The sequence below is a fragment of the Oryctolagus cuniculus genome, chromosome 5, assembly GCF_964237555.1.
Source record: "Oryctolagus cuniculus chromosome 5, mOryCun1.1, whole genome shotgun sequence".
Lineage (NCBI taxonomy): Eukaryota > Metazoa > Chordata > Mammalia > Lagomorpha > Leporidae > Oryctolagus > Oryctolagus cuniculus.
The window spans coordinates 60,555,876-60,573,188 of NC_091436.1; the positions used below are offsets into that span (position 1 = coordinate 60,555,876).

Sequence of the window (17,313 nt, forward strand, 5' to 3'; positions counted from 1 at the left end):
GCTGCTGCCTGCAGTGCCAGCATCCCATATGGGCGCTGGTTCAAGTCCCGGCTGCTCTGCTTCCTATCCAGCTCTCTGCTATGGCCTGGGAAAGCAGTAGAAGATGGCCAAGTGCTTGGACCCCTGCACCTGCGTGGGAGACCCAGAAGAAGCTCCTGCTCCTGGCTTCAGATTGGCGCAGCTCCAGCCATTGCAGCCATCTGGGGAGTGAACCAGCAGATGGAAGAGCTCACTCTCTCTCTCTCTCTTTCTCTCTCTGCCTGGGCCTCTCTGTAACTCTGCCTTTCAAATAAATAAATAAATCTTTAGAGAGAGAGATAAAGGAGTGATAGGAAAAAAAAAAAAACATTCCCATTTGCTGGCAGGGGCTGGGCCACACTGAAGCTGAGACCAGGAACTCAACCCAGGTCTCCCATGTGTGTGATAGTAATGCAATTTCCTGAGCCACCACCATTACATCCCAGCATCTATATTGGCAGGAAGCTGGAGTCAGGAGCTAGACTTGAACCTAGGCACCCTTAACCAGTGGCTTAGCCACTAGGCCAAATACTCATCCCTTGGATTTTTTTCTGAGTCACAGGAAAAGGTCAAATGGTCTCCTAAGTGACACTGAAGTTTTACTGGCCACTCCCTTTTGCCTTTTTTTTTTTTTTTTTTTTTTTTTACAGGCAGAGTTAGACAGTGAGAGAGAGAGACAGAGAGAAAGGTCTTCCCTCCGTTGGTTCACCCCTTAAATGACCGCTACAGCCAGCGCACTGCGCCCATCCGAAGCCAGTAGCCAGGTGCCTCCTCCGGGTCTCCCATGCAGGTGTAGAGCCCAAGCACTTGGGCCATCTTCCACTGCCTTTCCAGGCCACAGCAGAGAGCTGGACTGGAAGAGGGACAACCGGACAGAATCCGGCGCCTCAACCAGGACTAGAACCCAGGGTGCCGGCGCCACGGGCAGAGGATTAGCCTAGTGAGCCGTGGCGCCGACCTGCCTCATTTATTTGCCAACTTAGTGGATGAGGTAAACCAATACTGTCATCCCTCAATGTCTGAGGGGGCTTGGTTCCAGGACCACCCGTAGATAACAAAATCTGAGGATGCTCAAGTCCCTTACATAAGATGGTATAGTATTTGCCTATAATCTATGCACATCTCCTTCTTCAAAACTGTGGGCTAAACAAGCCCCCAACTTGCCTTAGTGAATTCACCAGCATCAGGTATTCTGATATACCAAAAGAAAATGGACTAGTACAGGCAAAGAACGGTCCTACAAAGCCACAAAGAAAGGGGAACTCCAGATTCAAATGCCTTCTCCCACATCTGCAAGCCACAGTGAGGGAGGTCAGAAGAATACTGGCACTAGTAGGAGAGTCCTCTCCCCTTTATTTCTTTTTTTTTTTTAAAGATTTATTTATTTTACTTGAAAGTCAGAGTTACACAGAGAGAGTAGAGGCAGAGAGACAGAGAGAGGAGTCTTCCATCTGCTGGTTCACTCCCCAATTGGCCACAACGGCCAGAGCTGGGCTGATCCAAAGCCAGGAGCTCCTTCTGGGTCTCCCACATGGGTGCAGGGGCCCAAGGACTTGGGCCATCTTCTACTGCTTTCCCAGGCCACAGTAGAGAGCTGGATCAGAAGTGGAGCAGCCGGTCTTGAACCAGCACCCATATGGGATGCCGATGCTTCAGGCCATAGCGCCAGCTCCTCCCCTCCCCTTTCATGGCTGAATTATCCCAGCTGTTGCTCTGATCAGGGAGAGGGAGGAGAGCCAGGAAAATGGGGCCATTCATTTGTTCTATGAAGATGCTCTTAGCCCTGGGGTTCACTTCATTCGTCCACCTGTGTGAAGGAAAAACAGACATCTCACCTGGGCCAGGAGAACAGGTGTGGCCCAGAGAACCAGCTCAGACTTATGGCACAAATATTTATAGAACATCTGCCATGTGCAAGGTCAGAGCCCTCTCCTGGGGCTGCTGCTGTGGCACAGCAGGTTAACGTCCTGCCCTGAAGCGCCGGTATCCCATATGGGAGCCAGTTCAAGACCCGGCTGCTCCACTTCCAATCCAGCTCTCTGTTATGGCCTGGGAAAGCAATGGAAGATGGTCCAAGTCCTTGGGCCCCAGCACCCATGTGGGAGACCCACAAGAAGCTCCTGGCTCCTGGCTTTGGATTAGCACAGCTTCAGCCATTGTGGCCAATTGGGGAGTGAAGCAGCAGATAGAAGACCTCTCTCTGCCTCCCCTCTCTCTGTGTAACTCTGCCTTTCAAATAAATAAATAAATCTCAAAATAAATAAATAAATAAAAAAGCCCTCTCTTCCACCTGCTACAAATCTGGCGCAGAAGAAAGGACGATGCCCAAACTAGACAGGTGCCTTGAGAGGACACACAGGGCATTGGGATTTAGGGGAGGGAGGAGTGAGTGCGTCCCACTGCGGGATCTGGATCTGGGGAGCTCCGGGAAGCCTGAGCTGGTGAGGGCAGGGACATGAAGGGAGGTGCCCCAGGGCCTTGCCCACCCCTGGAGGCTGAGGGGCTAGGCAGAGGTGGTTGAAGGCGCGAGCCCCGGGTGCTGTGACGGCCGGGCTGGCGGGGGTCACCCTCACAGAGGAGCAGCTCGGCCTGTGAGGTGGGTCAGGAGACCAGGTGAGCTGTGAATACAGGTGGAGAGGAAGGGGGGCAGCTTGCTCGGGTCCTTGAAGCTTCGTAGGTGCTCGGTTGTCTCCGCACATTGGGGCATCAGTGCCCCGGAGACTATGGTGAGGGGCTGGGCCAGGGCTTGGGAGAGCCGTGAGCCTTTGCCAGCTCCACATGGAGGACCTCTGATGGGCTGACCACCACCTCTGTAGACAGATTGTGCCATGGACCAGGCCCTGGAAGGAGCGTGGTTTCCTTTGGCTAACCGCAGAAGCCAAGAGGTCTGGCGTGGAGTCAGCACCTGGAAGCGGGCGAAGGGGCGGAGCTTCAGGTCTCCGCCCAGTGGCCAGCGGCCAGCGCGGGGTCCCAGGCCAGACCTGGGTGGCCTGACGTGGTTGGGAAGCAGGAGGTGGAAGAGCTCAGGGACCGGAAGCAGCGGAGGGAACGAGTGAGAAGCAAGACTGTTACTGCTGGGAGATTTTGGGGACTACTTCAGCTTCGGGTTGAAGAGTGTCCCCAAAAGCTCAACCCCACACAAGATCTCAGACCTCCCACAAGACCCATTTGGGAAAATGGTCTTTCTAGACATAATTATTTAAGCCGAGGTCACATCGCATTAGAGTGGGCCTGAAATCCAGTTACTGGGGGGCTTAAAGGAAAACGGAGAGGAGGAAGGCGTTCTGAGGCAGCAACACAAGCCTCCCCTTGGGAGGCCTGCATCTCATATGGGAGTGTCTGGGGTCCAGCCCCGCCTCTGCCTCTGATCGGCTTCCTGCTAATGCACCTAGCAGTGAATGCTGTGTGGGTCTCTGCCACCCACGTGGGAGATCTGGAGGGAGTTGTGGGCTCCAGGTTTCAGCCTCGCCCAACCTTGGTTGTTGCAGGCATTTGGGGAGTGAACCAGAGAGTGGAAGAGCTCTGTCCCTCTGCCTTTTGGGTAAAGTGAAAATAAATAATTTTTAAAAAAGAAAAGGATCAGACATTCACACACACTCCGAGAATATTGTGTAGATACAGTCAGAGACTGGAGTACTTATCTATGAACCAAGGAGCACCAAGGAAGCTCGCTCCCAGAAGCCAGGAGAGGCACGGGGGTCCCACCCCAGGGCCACCTTGATTCTGGACTGGAAGCCTCCAGAATGCTGGGATGGAGGACAGTCATGTTCTCCCTCCCACTTTTGAGCTCCTTCAGGCAGGAAAGATGAATGTCTTGGAAGAAGCTATGGAGAGCCTGGACTCCCTGTGACCTGGGCTCTACTGGGGCTGGTGGGCAGGGGACATGTGCCAAAGAGCAAAGGTCACTTGAAGGTCCCTCCCTGCCTCCCCTCAGCCCCACTACTGGGAGGCCACATCCCTCCTGATGGCTTTTGTGCCTGGCAAGGCCATTCTCCCCAGAACAAATCTTGAGAGAAGATTCGGGAGTCTGGCTGTCTCCCCAGGGAAGGCGTGAGGAGGGAGCTGGTGGGGAGGAAATGGAGGTGCTGGGGTGAAGCGTTCAGAAGTTCAGGAGTGTAGGAGAGGAGCTTGGTCTTGGCCATGCTAGAGGGGGGTGTGTTCTTTGGATGGCTGTGTGGGTTTGACTGCTAAAGGTCTGTCTTGGGCTCAAAAATAAAGGAGTCAGCATTGTGGTGCAGGGAGTTACGCTGGTGTCCCTTGTCAGAGCACTAGTTTGAGTCGCGGCTGCTCTGCTTCGATCCAGCTCGTGACTAAGCACCTGGGAAGGTGTGCAAGATGGCCCAAGTGCTTGGGCCCCTGTCATCATGTGGGAGGAGACCTGGATGAAGTCCCAGGCTCCTGGCTTCAGCCTGGCTCAGCCCCAGCTATTGTGGTCATTTGGGGAGGGAAGCAAAGGATAGATCTCTTTCTTCATGTCTGTCTCTCTCTCGGTACTCTGCCTTTTAAATAAATAAAATAAATCCTGAAAAAAAGTTTTTTCTCTCCCACCCCCTTATTTTAAATCAAACCACGTCTCTACATCTTATTTCTGGCTATCACCACCTTCCACCTGAGTCTGCTGCAAACCATGAAACAGAGTGGGAAGAGAGCTCAAAGGCAGGAGCACATTCTGCTGACCAGAGGTGTGTGTGCATGTGTGTGTGTGTGTACAGTAGTGACGTGAATAGAAATATGTGTGCGTGTGTGTGTGTGTACAGTAGTGATGTGAATAGAAATATGTGTGCGTGTGTGTGTGTGTGTGTGTGTGTGGCATGATGGGAGTGCTTAGCACCTGGGCCTCTCATCCCAACAATACCCTTTGGGGGGCCGGTGCTGTGGCATAGTGGGTAAAGTTACCGCCTGCAGTGCTGTCATCCCATATGGGCACCGGTTGGAGTCCTGGCTGCTCCACTTCAGATCCAGTTCCCTGCTATGGCCTGGGAAAGCAGTAGAAGATGGCCCAAGTGCATGGATCCCTGCACCAGCGTGGGAGACCTGGAGGAAGCTTCTGGCTCCTGGCTTCGGATCAGTTCAGCTCCAGCAGCTATTTGGGGAGTGAGCCACTGAATGGAAATCTCTCTCTCTCTCTCTCTCTCTCTCTCTGCCTCTGCCTCTCTATAACTCTTTCAAATAAAATAAATAAATTTTAAAAAATAACTTTTGGGGGGCCAGCGCTGTGGCACAGTAGGTTAATCCTTTGCCTGCGGCACCAGCATCCTATAAGGGCGCCAGTTCTAGCCCCGGCTGCTCCTCTTCCAATCCAGCTCTCTGCTGTGGCCTGGGAAAGCAGTGGAAGATTGGGCCCCTGCATCCACATGGGTGACTAGGAGAAGGCGCCTGGCTCCTGGCTTTGGATTGGCGCAGCTCTGACCATTGCGACCATTGGGGAGTGAACCAATGGATGGAAGACCTTTCTCTGTCTCTCCCTCTCTGTCTGTAACTCTACCTCTCAAATAAATAAATAAATAAATCTTTTTAAAAAAATACCCTTTGGTCCACTTGTTGACTTCCCCAATCTCCCGTGCCTCAGCCTGCAAGGAGATCATCCTCGTAGGTGGCAGTAATCACTGTTGCCTTCAGGAAGTCCTGGGCGGGGTCACCTCTGGTCAGGAGGGGCTGAGCGTCCAGGGAAGCCGGTGAACTGCAGCCAGGGGCACCTCCTCTCCTGGCTCTGGGTCCCAGCCACAGCTGGCCCTGCTTCTTGTCCCTGCTGCAGGAGCACCCACCTCCTGGAGGTGTGCTGTCTGCCATTATTCCTGTTGTCTCTGAGTGTGACCCCTTGGCCCGCATTCCCACCCAGAACCGCGGAGCTGATTAACAGATAATACCTTGTTCTCCTGGAACCCTAAGGATCAAAGCCAGAGGATCAGGGCAGGCAACTCACTTCCAGGAGCCTAAAAGGCACATTCCTTCCAACACAAGTTTGACATCCCCCCCACTGCGTTCAGATGAGTCTTAGCTGTAATAGAATCTCTCGCTCCAGTGGCAGCCTAATGCAAGAGAGAATTCATGGCCTTGTATGAAGCCTTTACAAGAAAGACAGCTGAACTGGATGAAAATGCAAAGCAGGATCACATCAAAGGCTTAGGTGCCTTACGGTGCAGCCCAGCCTCCACCCAGCCTGGGTCTGCAGGGAGGGAGCCGAGGAGGAGCGGCTGCACAGGCAGGACCAGGGGAACTGGTGGAAGGGAAATTCTCTTTGCTGAAAGCTCCACTCGTCCTCAACACTGCTGTTTGCCCAGCAACAAGACAACCCCGGGGGACAGCACAGCGCAGGAAGACCACAGAAGAAATGCAAACTGGTATTCATTCAGTGCATTCAGTATCCGTTGTATGCTAGGCACTGTATAAGGAAGGTTTTAGGATGGAAAGGAGAAAACATGGGGTCAGTGTTGTGGCGTCATGGGTAAAGCTGCTGCCTGCAATGCCAGCATCCCATATGTGTGCTGGTTCCAGTCCCACCTGCTCCACTTTAAAAAAAAAAAAAAAAGATTTATTCATTTATTTGAAAGTCAGTGTTACACAGAGAGAATGAGAGGCAGCAAGAGAGAGAGAGAGAGGTCTTCCATCCAATGGCTCACTCCCCAGTTGGCTGCAATGGCCAGAGCTGCGCCAATCTGAAACCAAGAGCCAGGAGCTTCTTCCTGGTCTCCCACGTGGGTGCAGGGGCCCAAGGACTTGCACCATCTTCTACTGCTTTCCCAGCCATAGCAGAGAGCTGGATCAGAAGTGGAGCAGCTGGGACTTGAACCGCGCCCATATGGGATGCCGGCACTGCAGGCGGAGGCTTTACCTGCTATGCCACAGCGCCAGCCCTGCTACTCCACTTCTGATCCAGCTCCCTGCTAATATACCGGGTAAAGCAGCAGAGGGTACCCAAAATACTTGGGCCCCTGCACCCAAGTGGGAGACCTGAAAGAAGCTCCTGGCTCATCTCTGGGCATTTGGGGAGTAAACCAACGGATGGAAGATCTCTCTCTCTCTCTCTCTCTCTCTCTCTTCTTGGCTCTCCCTCTCTCTAACTCTGCACTTCAAATAAATAAATAAATCTTTAAAAAAAAATAAGAAGATACAACCCCTGCCCTTGTATAGTGGGATTAAAGCTTGCACAAAACACAGAGGCCAGAGGTGCAGACAACACTTGTGGGAAGTCAGGAAGGCTTCAGGGAGGCGGTGATAAATCAGACCACCCTGGAAAGAGGAATAGGAGATCACTAGCTATAAACAGCATGGAGGAAAATACAGAGCTGTAAAGAACATATTTTGTTCAGGGGCCATTAAGAAGCTAGCCTGGTGTCACTTGGGTGGTGGTGGAGAGGCGGCTGGGCGGAGATTGTGACAACAGTTTTCGAGCACACGAGAGATTTGGACAGCAGGAGTTGTTAAGTGGGAGAGCTGCCACATCAGATTTTTACTGGTAAGTGACAGACTGGACTGAGGGCTGAGAGACTGGGGGGTTAAGGGCGGCAGGCAGGGCGTGTGGAGAGAACAGAGGGAAAGGGCCGACGTGTGGGTGGGCGGGTGGCACTGCTGCTAACAGACACGAGCGGTACACAGTGGGCAGCAGGGTTGGCGTGGGAAGCGTGGGTTCACTTCAGACCTGTTTGTGTGCCTGGGTGCTCTCCAGGAGACACAGGCTGGCAGAAGCTGGGGACATTTAGCAGAGGTGGGGACGCACCTGCAGGTGGAGAATCTAAACAGACACCACAGGGCAGGCGTGGTGGAGCAGTGGACTAAGCTGCTGATTGGGACACCAGCAGCCAATATTGGAGCACAAGTTCAAGTCTCAGCTCCTTCACTAGCTGGATCAGGAAGGCAACAACTGATGGCCCAAGTACTTGGGGTGTTCTTGCCACCTGCATAGGAGAGCCAGATGGAGTTCCTGGCTCCTGGATTTGACCTGGCCTAATCCTAATCCTGGCTGTTGCAGGCATTTAGTCAGGAAAGCAGAAGATAGAAGACTTTGCTCGCTCGCTCTCTCTCTCTCTCTCTCACTTCCAAGTAAATAAATGTTTTTAAAAATCGACACTAGCAGATGGTATAGGAGTCAAGTGTGTGATTATGAGCTTCCAACTAGGAAGAAGCCAGAAGAGCAGGTGTTCACAGGGGTGGGCAGGTGATCCCGGAGGAGAGGAAGGGCTGTGAGGAGTAGCTATATCCAGCTAGGAACTGCGGGCCCTGCCGTGTTAGACAGACACCCATGGTGCAGGGGAAGAAGATCCTTCCTTTAAAAAAATCGCTTGCACCAACATAAGCTTATCTTTCACTTGCATTTTCCACAAACTTCTTTCAGTCCATGTGCACATGCAATTATGCATTTACAAGCAAACATTCTTCCCTCTTCTCCGCCTCCTGGCAGCAGGCTACACATCCCATCTGCGCCTCGTTTTCTTCACTTGGAGCCTGTTCCTGGTTGCTAAATTAAAGCTGCTTTGCTCTTTTTATTGAAAAAGCAACTTCCATGGCGGGTAACAAATGGTGCCTGTTTCAGCCGGGGCAGCTAAAGCGACAGGAAGCCAGAGGCCGGCCGGCCAGCCTGCCTGCCTGCCTGCCTGCCAGGGGTGCCCATGCGAGCCAGGAATGTGAACCGGGAGATTTCCATCTCCCACTCCTGGGGGCGGCATACGCAGAAGCCCAGGAGGCAGGAATGTCCCTTGTTAATAAATGGCGGTAGTGCGGCCAGAGAAAACAACACTGGAATACTGAACTTTGCTCCAGAAACTAGGTTGTTCTCTGCCTCTTGTTCACTGGCTTCTGTGAGTCCACGGCTTCTCAGAACTTCCCAAGGTGCCCACGACCCTGGCCCGGGCCTCCCGCCTCTGCAATGGCGGTGACACTGCAATGCGAGTCAAGGATGATGAGACAAGGTGGAGAGGCCACCCGGCCCGGGATCCTCTCCCTGGCCTCTCCTGCCATGGACCCGCGCCTGGTTTTCTTGACATTTCCTAGTTGGAGAAACAGCCTCTGCCCTGGTTCAATCTTGCTGGCATTTTTTTTTTTTTTTTGCTCTGTAAATTTCTATTTATTTTATTCATTTGAAAAGCAGATGGATGGTCAAAGACAGAGACAGAGAGAGACCTTCCATCCGTTGGTTCATTCCTCAAGTGTCCCAAGAACTGGAGCTGGGTCAGGCCGAAGTCAGAAGCCAGGAACTGCACCTGGGTCTCCCATGTGGCTAGCAGGAGGCAATCGCTTAAGCCATCATCCGCTGCCACCCAGGGAGCACATTAGCAGGGCGCTGGAGTGGAGAGTGGAGCCTGGACTCAAGCCTAGGCACTTGGATCCGGGCTGTGAGTGCCCCAAGCGGTGGCTTAACCACTGCGCCAAATGCTGGCCCCAAGAATCTTTTTGTAAACAGAACAGAAAATACTAACGCATGTGGCACATGTTTTGATCATTGTTTTATGAACCTTTTACAAAATCCCATATCAAGCTGCATGTGTTATTTATCACTAGGGATGGTAGACGCCGAGTTTGAAAACAACGGCGACCACAGGAAGCGATGATCACTGTGAATGTGCAGGGGGAAAGGCCCCCAGAAGTACAGGACCCAGCACAGAACAGGTGCTCCAAAAATACAGGCTGAGGGCGCGTGCCCCACAGGGCTCTAGGAGACGGTCTGTGAAAGCAAGGGAGACTCAGCGGCCCTGGAGAAGGGAGGGGAAGTTCTTGGTATCCTTGTGTGACTGGTCAGGCGATGTATCCAGCATCTGTCCACTTTGCTCCAAGCACCCTGCCAGAACTCTAACCCCGGGGTCCTTAGCATCTCTGGTCTGGACCACCGCAGAGGCCCCCACACTGCTGTTACCTCTCCTGCACCAGTCAGGCATGTGCTGGACTGTAAGAGGAACCCCTTCTGCAGTGGTGGAAACCACAGGAGATCTACTTTCCTCAGGTAAACATGAGTGTGGAGTGTGTATCCACTAGAGTGGATACAGCAACTCTGTCTTCCTGTTCTATAGCCTTGGCATGAAACAGTCATCTTCACGGTTACAATATGGATGCTGCACCTCCAGCCATCATATCCTTTTCCCAGGTAACAAAAAGGAGAAAGGGTACAGGGCAAAGGCACATATCACTTCATCCATAAAAATGGACTTGAGGGGCCAGCATTATGGCATAGCAAGTTAAGCTGCAGCCTGGGCACCAGCATCCCTTATGGGTGCCAGTTTGTGTCCCAGCTGTTCCACTTTTGGTCTAACTACCTGCTGGTGGACCTGGGAAAGCAGGAGAGGATGGCCCAAGTACCCGAGGCCCTGCATCCACATGGGAGACCCGAGAGGCTCCCAGCTCCTGGGTTCAGTTTGGTGCAGCCTTAACTGTTGTGGCCATTTGGGGAGTGAACTAGCAAGTGGAAGATTTCTCCCTCTCCTCCCTCTCCCTCTCCTTCTCCTTCTCCCTGTAAGCCTTTCAAATAAAAATAAATACATAATTTCTAAAAAATATTTTACAAAATAAAATTTCTCCTCTTTAAAAAAAACAGACTTGAAGTCCACTCAGTCAATTCTGAATTAGACCTCAGCCACTTGTCCTATCACTTGGCCAACCCCCATACCAAAGAAACCCAGTCAACATGCATTTTTGGATAAGCATATTGATGCCTTGACAAAAATCACAGTTTTGTTACTAAAGAAATCAGATCCATGGGGCTGGCATTGTGGGGAACAGGCAAAGTCACCTCCTGTACGAGTGCTATTTCAAGTCCCGGCTGCTCCACTTCCAATCTAGCTCTCTGCTGATGCACCTGGGAAGGCAGCAGAAGATGACATGAGTATTTGGGCCCCTGCCATCCATGTGGGAGACCCAGATGAAGTTCCAGGCTCCTGGCTTTGGCCTGGTCCAGCCTCAGCCACTGCAGCCCTTTAGGGAATGAATCAGCAGATGGAAGATCTCTCTCTCTCTCTCTGTAACTCTGCCTTTAAAATAAATAAATTAATAAATCTTTTGTAAGAAATGTTATCTAGAGTGTCTGCCACATCACTTGCAGTGTGGCTCCTGAGATGGACGTGGTGGTGCAGAGGGTTCAGTCCTCACTTGAGACGCCTGCATCCCATATCAGAGCGCAAGGTTTAAGTCCTGGCTACTCTGCTTCTGATCCAGCTTCTTGCTAATGTGCCTGGGAGGCAACAGATGATGGCCCAAGTATTTGAGTTCCTGCCACCCACATAGAAGACCTGGATGGAGTGCTGGCCCCTGCCTTTAGTCTGGCCCAGCCCTGGATGCTGCAGGCATTTGGGGAGTGAACTAGTATATGGAAGATCTGTGTGTGTGTATGTGTGTGTGTGTCTGTCTGTCCTGTGTCTCTTTGAAACTCTTTCAAATAAATAAATGAATGCATCTCTCAAAACAAAAATCACAACAAAACCCCCCAAAACATAGCTCCTGCTAAAACCCTCCAGTGGTTTCCACCCCTCTTTTGTTAAAAAAAAAAAAAAAAAAAAAAAAAAAAGATTTATTTAGGCCGGCGCCACAGCTCAATAGGCTAATCCTCCACCTGCGGCGTCGGCACCCCAGGTTCCAGTCCCGGTAGAGGCGCCAGATTCTGTCCCGGTTGCCCCTCTTCCAGGCCAGCTCTCTGCTGTGGTCCGGGAGTGCAGTGGAGGATGGCCCAAGTGCTTGGGCCCTGCACCCGCATGGGACACCAGGAGAAGCACCTGGCTCCTGGCTTCAGATCAGCGCTGTGCGCCAGCCGCAGTGGCCATTAAGGGGTGAACCAACAGAAAAAGAAGACCTTTCTCTCTGTCTCTCTCTCTCACTGTCTAACTCTGCCTGTCAAAAAAATAAAATAAATAAAAAAAGATTTATTTATTTATTTGAAAGTCAGAGTTACACACAGAGAGAAGGAGAAGCAAAGAGGCAGAGAGAGAGGTCTTCCATCCACTGGTTCCCTCTCCGATTGGTCTCAATGGCTGGAGCTGTGCTGATCCAAACCCAGGAGCCAGGAGCTACTTCCGGGTCTCTCACACGGGTGCAGGGGCCCAAGAACTTGGGCTATCTTCCACTGCTTTCCCAGGCCATAGCAAGGAGCTGGATCGGAAGTGGAGCAGCTGGGACTTGAACTGGCGCCTATACGGGATGCCGGCACTTTACCCACCACGGTGGCTTTACCCACTACAGCATAGCAACGGCCCCTCCACCCCTCTTAAGAGTAAATGTGAGGACCGGTGCTGTGGTGCAGCAGGTAAAGCCATGGCCTGTATGCCAGCATCCCATGTGGCCACTTAGTTCAAGTCCCAGATGCTCCACTTCCAATCCAGCTCCCTGCTGATATGCCTGGGAAAGCAGTGGAAGATGGCCCAAGTCCTTGGACCCGGCACCCTTGTGGAAGGTGTGGAAGAAGCTCCTGGCTTCGACCTGGCCTAGCCCCAGCCATTGCAGCCATTTGGGTGGATGTTGTGATACAGAGGGTTAAGCCATCATTCAAGATGCCTGCATCCCGTATCAAAGTACAAGGTTCGTGAACCAACGGAAGGAAGACCTTTCTCTCTGTCTCTCTCTCTCTAACTCTGCCTGTAAAAAAAAAAAAAAAATACAATGTTCACCATAGTGCATCCTCTTTTTTTTAAGCTTTATTTTATTTATTTGAAAGGCAGAGTTACAGAGAGAGAGAGAGAGAGAGATCTTCTTCTATCACTCTTCAAATGGCCACAATGGCTGGGGTTGGGCCAGGCCGAAGTCAGGAGCCAGAAGCTTCTTTTGGGTCTCCCATGTGGGTGCAGGGGCCCAAGCACTTGGGTCATCCTCCACTGCCAACCCAGGTGCATTAGCAGGGAGCTGGATCAGAAGTGGAGCAGCCAGGACTAGAACCCATATGGGTGCCCATATGGGATGCTGGCTTCACAGGTAGTGGTTTAACCTGCTATGCCACAGCGCCAGCCCTGCATCCTCTTCTAACTCCAGTCCAGACTCCACTCAGTTCAAACAATGAAGATATCCAAATGCACTCCAGCCCTGTGTATTCCCCATGTAATAATTCAACAACAAAAAAATAAAATGCATGGGGCTGGCATTGTGGCAATTGCCTGCAATGCTGCTATCTTAAATGAGTGCTGATTCAAGTCCAAGTTGCTCCATTTCCAATCCAGTTCCTGCTAATGTGTCTGAGAAAGCAGCAGAAGATGGCCCAAGGGCTTGTGCACCTGCACCTATGTGGGAGACCTGGATGGAGTTCCTGGCTCCTGGCTTTGGTCTGGCTCAGACCTGACCATTGCAGCCATCTGGAGATGGAGGATCTCTGATCCTCTGTCTCTCCCTCTCTCTGTCACTTGCTCTTCAAATAAATAAAAAATAAACTTTTTTTAAAAAGTAAAATACATAAAGCAAGTTATTTAGCAAATGGCACGGCAGGCTTCTGGCACTTGTAGCCTCAGATAATCACGGTGAACTTTAGAATCCCTGTGTCCCTATGGCCCCTTCTGAGAGGTCTGCTCTAGCTACTGCCCCGGCCCTTCCAGGTGGGGCTGCCACGCCACCTGCTCACATCCGAGGCAGAACCTGGTACCTCAGAGACTGAGGGATGAGGAAGTCCAAAGTGTACTCATCAAGACGACAGGCTTGAACTTGGAGAAGACTGTTAAGGCAGCTACACAAGAACTGAAGCCGCCAACCTGTAAGTTAATGCAGAGGCACAGCTGGAAGAGGCTACAGGACAGGCAGCTAAAGTACAACTGAAAATGCCACCGGCTCTAGAAGAACGAGTGCCAATAAATGATGTGTCAGCTGAAGAAGAGATTCTGGAAGGAACAGAAACAGCCAAATACGCGTTTACTGACACATCATATAGCACACCACCCCGGGAATGCTTTACTGTTGTTAGAGAACCAAGCGGCGAAGGCTCTTGGGAAAAACGGGACCAGATGATACGAGTTTATTTCCCAGGAGAAGGCTGTAGAGTTCTGCCTGCAGTAATTTTCAGGGAAGAAAACTTTACGACCCTGCAGAGCCAGGACCGGCATGCTGAGGTCTTCGGATTCCCAGATTCCACTGAGCATATAGAGGTTCATCAGCAGACCTAAGAAGATACAGATCAACGTGCAAAGAATGGTCTTTCATCCTAGCAAGCCACTCTGGTGGAACGGCTTGGTATTCCGTAAATAAGAAAAGGGTCGATGGCTTGCTGACAGAGCAGATTTAATCAACGATGCCGCCAGCTTGGTCCAGCTGCATCACAGGTTTCACCCTGATGGCCAGGCAGCCCAAGAGGCCAAAGGGCAGGCGGCCGAGAGAGGAAACTGAATCAAGGTCTTTGCAAAAACAGAAGTAGGCTGGCACTGTGGCTCACTAGGCTAATCCTCTGCCTTGCGGCGCTGGCACACCAGGTTCTAGTCCCGGTCGGGACGCCGGATTCTGTCCCGGTTGCCCCTCTTCCAGGCTAGCTCTCTGCTGTGGCCCGGGAGTGCAGTGGAGGATGGCCCAAGTGCTTGGGCCCTGCACCCACATGGGAGACCAGGATAAGCACCTGGCTCCTGCCTTTGGATCAGTGCAGTGCGCCGGCCGCGGCAGCCATTGGAGGGTGAACCAACGGCAAATGAAGACCTTTCTGTCTCTCTCTCTCTCTCTCACTGTCCACTCTGCCTGTTTAAAAAAAAAAAAAAAAAAAAAAAAAAAAACAGAAGCACAGAAGGAGGCAGTTACAGAATTAACTGCAAGCTTACCGAGAAGCAGTCATTAGCCATCCCGCAGCTTCCTGAAAGTAATTTTAAAATACATTCCATTTTACTCAATACTACCTTTCTCTTTGTTAATATTGGATTGAGCGTTTAAAAATGCCAAGATTAAATAAGGTATATTTCTAGTTTTCTAAAGAAAGAGGGACCGCCGCTGTGGTGTAGCAGGTAAGGTCGCTGCCTGCAATGCCGGCATCCCATATGGGCACTGGTTTGAGTCCGGGCTGCTCCACTTCCAATCCAGCTCTCTGCTGTGGCCTGGGAAAGCAGTGAAAGAAGGCCCAAGTCCTTGGGCCCCTGCACCCGCATGGGAGACCTGGAAGAAGCACCTGGCTCCTGGCTTCAGATCAGCGCAGCTCTGGCCATTGTGGCCAATTGGAGAATGAACCAGCAGACGGCAGACCTCTCTCTCTCTTTCTCTCTCTCTGCCTCTCCTTCCCTCTGCGTGTAACTCTGCTTTTCAAATAAAGTAAATAAATCTTAAAAAAAAATATAAAGAGAGAGAGGGAGGGAGGAAGGAGGGGAGGAGAAAGGAGGGAAGGAGAGAAGAAAGAAAAGACAAGACAGACAATTATGTGGAGGGGAAGGTTAGTCCAACCAACATGTATCACAAAGGCGGACGGCTCAGCAAAGCACGGCCATATGGAAGTAGAATTTGCTCCAAGTTCTCAACATCGAGGCAGGAGCAGAGGAGTCCACCAGGCGCTCCGCATCCAGTGTGGACCCGGAGATTCAGGGCAGAGATCGTCCTGCCCCTGCTGGCCCTGGGCATCTCCTCTAAGAAGCCACGTCCGCAGGGTTGTGGGAACAGCGCCACATTATGTCAAAACAGCTAAGTGTGTGAAAAGGCAGACAGGCCACTCGAAACTAACGGTGTAACAAGAATATTAATGCTGTAATAAAATCTCCTTTAGAAGTCATCTGTGGCCTCTGTTCCCAAGGTTTCTGAGCCTCTCTCAGCATCTTTTGGGAGAGCACAAATATTATGTCTGTATGCTTCTGATGAATCGATAAAATGTAGACCTAAGTCAGGGCTTCTGCCTCTGAATGAAATCTAAATATTTATTTACATATTAAAGTGTAACTTACTATTTTTTTTAAGTTTTATTTATTTCCAATTTTTTTGGATCTTCCACATGCTGGTTTGTTCCTCAAATGGAAGAAACAGCCAGAACTGGGCCGAGTCAAAGCCAGAAACCAGGAACTCCAGGTCTCCCAACTGAATGCAGGGACCCAAGTGCTTGAGCCACCATCTGCTGCCTGCCTGTGAGCACCAGGAGGAAGCTGGATTGCAACAGGGCTGCCAGGACTAGAACCAGGCAGTCTGACATCCAATGTGGTGAATCGGCCGCTGCACCAAACGCCTGCCCCAGCATGGCTTATTTTAAAAGACCAGCACAGGGCCAGCATTGTGGCCTAACAGGTAAAGCTGCCACCTGGGATGCCAGCATCCCATATGGCTGCTTCACTTCCAGTCCAGCTCCCTGCTAATGCACCTGGGAAAAGCAGAGGAAGATGACCCAAGTGCTTGGGCCCCTGCCACCTATGTGGGAGATCCAGATGAAGCCCCAGGCTCCTGCCTTCAGCCTGGCCCAGGTGGAGCCATTGCAGTCATTTGGGGAGTCAACCAGTAGATGGAAGCGCTCTCTCTCTCTCTCTCTCCATCTCTCACTGTAACTGTGCTTTCAAGTAAATAAGTAAATATTTAAAAAACAGGAATTTAAAAAAAATCATGTTCCTCAAAGGTTTTTGGAAAGGGTGTCATCTAATGTCTGGAAGATGCCAACTATGTTGGGGCTCTCTGTACTGTATTTTTTTGGCATTATGAATAGATATGCTCCTAATGCAAACATTTGCTATGTATTTGTAAAATCAGAATTTAGAAGCTCAGGATTGCTCATCATTCTTAAAATAGTAAATAGCTGGCAAAATTAAAAATACGCAGGGCATTCGAGCCGCGGTGGAAACGCCTTAACCTCTGCTGACCGAATGGCGCTGGTGCAGGAAGCACCGCGTGGCCAGCGGTGAAGGTCCTTTTCCCCTTCAGCTTCCCCCCACCCCACCTCCCCTCCCCACTGCTACTCAGCAGATCCCCAAATGTCAGCCAGATAAGGCTGCTGCAGGCGCCCTTCCTGGCCTGGCTATCCCCCTCTACCCCCCTCTTTTCCCTCTTTGCAAACTCCCATATTTCCACCAGGTGGCCTTTCCTAATTACCACACTGGGTGTTTGGGAAAAAGAAAAAAAAAAAAAAAAATAGGTACCTGAGGAATTAGCTCACACTGATGGTAATTTTCCACGACATTACCATCCTGAGCACTTCATTTCCAAAAAGGTCAGCAGGAGGCAGCAGCGTTTTTTTGTTTGTTTGTTTGTTTGACAGGCAGAGTTAGACAGTGAGAGAGAGGCAGAGAGAAAGGTCTTCCTTCCGTTGGATCACCCCCCAGATGGTCGCTACGGCTGGCACGCTGTACCAATCTGAAGCCAGGAGCCAGGTGCTTCTCCTGGTCTCCCATGGGGTGCAGGGCCCAAGCACTTGGGCCATGCTCCACTGCCCTCCCGGGCCACAGCAGAGAGCTGGATTGGAAGAGG

General features: G+C 51.3%; 1 pseudogene; it reads left to right on the forward strand.

Annotated features, from left to right (window-relative positions):
• The first annotated feature begins 9,885 nt into the window (after positions 1–9,885).
• LOC100350658 (small ribosomal subunit protein mS22 pseudogene) lies at positions 9,886–14,346 on the forward strand (annotated as a pseudogene).
• Positions 14,347–17,313: the final 2,967 nt, after the last annotated feature.